This window comes from Callithrix jacchus, chromosome 14, assembly GCF_049354715.1.
Source record: "Callithrix jacchus isolate 240 chromosome 14, calJac240_pri, whole genome shotgun sequence".
NCBI lineage: Eukaryota > Metazoa > Chordata > Mammalia > Primates > Cebidae > Callithrix > Callithrix jacchus.
The window spans coordinates 45,251,058-45,252,601 of NC_133515.1; positions in this window are offsets into that span (position 1 = coordinate 45,251,058).

Consider the following 1,544-nt stretch of genomic DNA (forward strand, 5'->3'; position numbering starts at 1 on the left):
TCTTTTGCTAGATGGTATTGTCATCCTTTTGTTTCTCTGCACGTTTTGCTTCTGTCCAGCTCGAGTCTCACCTTGTTCCAAAAGCCTTCCCGCCTCTCTTGTCCTCACCGGCAGAAGCAGGAGGCGGCCTTCAGTGTGACTAAACTCTGAGCACACAGGGTCTGCCCACCCATCTGGACATTCAGCCAAATATGGCTTCTTTATTTCTCTCCTCTGCTTTCCTGGGGAGGGCAGCTGTTCTCATGAACAGGGGCTTAGGGTTTTCCTTTTAGATTCCTAGGGGTGCCCAATTAGGCAAGGTAAAGAAAGAGTGTCTTTAAACATTTTTTAGCAGTTCTTCCTTAAATTCTCCTGGCCTCTATGCCTATGCTGTGAGTTCCCAGGGGTAGAATGAGCTAAACTTGGCATGCAAAAGAAACCAGGAATGTCTCTGCTAAACTTCTTAAGTAAGGGGTCTCTAGAGAAGGCCAGACAGGGGTTGAACAGTCACCTCAAGGATTCTTGAAAAGGATCCTGACCTTTCTAAGACTCTGATGCTCCCTGCATCCAGGAACGCTGTGGTAGAAAAGCCCGGGACTTTAGGAGTCTTGGGGTCTGACCCTGGCTCTCATAGTCACCAGATGTGTGACCGTTAACAAATATATTCCCCGTTCTGGACTTCAGTTTCATCAGCTGTGAAATGACTGGTTTGAATTTGATATTCTCACTTCGACCCTAGGAAGGAGAATTGGACTCATTGTATGTGGATATATTCCAAAATATATCATATTTTTCAAGAATAGAACTCATTTATAATTTCCTGATCATCTCACAAATTCTTTGGCATTCTTTTTCATAAGAAGCATGGAACTTGTTTCACGCTTCGGGAATTGCTGGAGTGATCACTACATTGCCTTGCTTAATGTCATTCCAATTATTTTTAAAACTGTAGTTAGTAGGCACAATCTCCAAAAGCTTTACTGTAAATCTGCCCTTATACTTTAGTTATGGAAACAGTTTGATTTTACAAAACCACATCTTTATCCTTCTGCAAAAGACAATGTGTGTATCTGTTTGCATACTGAAAGTATTTAGAGAACAGAATAGATACACATGGGCACAAGCGCCGTTTTCTGGGGCTTACCACCGGTTTTTGGAGAAGCCATCAAGTGGGCAGCTAGTTGGATGAATCTGAACATGGCATGTATTTCACAGGTTTGTCTCTTACTCACTTTGCAAGTGTGGATATTAAGCATGTTCAGGTTTAGCCTTAGCTTATGTAATAGACATAAACAGGTCCTCAGATTTCAAATCTTGGCACTCAGATACTAAAAAGTATTAATGGTTTTACCAGAGCAGACTTCTAGGAAGAGGATCTATAAATCAGTTAAATCTCTTTAGGATGGAGAGGGGAAGTCTGCAGGCAGCAGCAGCATGAGTTAGCACCGATCTCACAAATCACATGATCATGGAAACTACTTAGTGTTCACTCAAAGAACCGTCTCACTACAACTAGGAAAAAAACAGGAAAGGTGGTGGAATTCACAGGACATGGCGCTCCATGA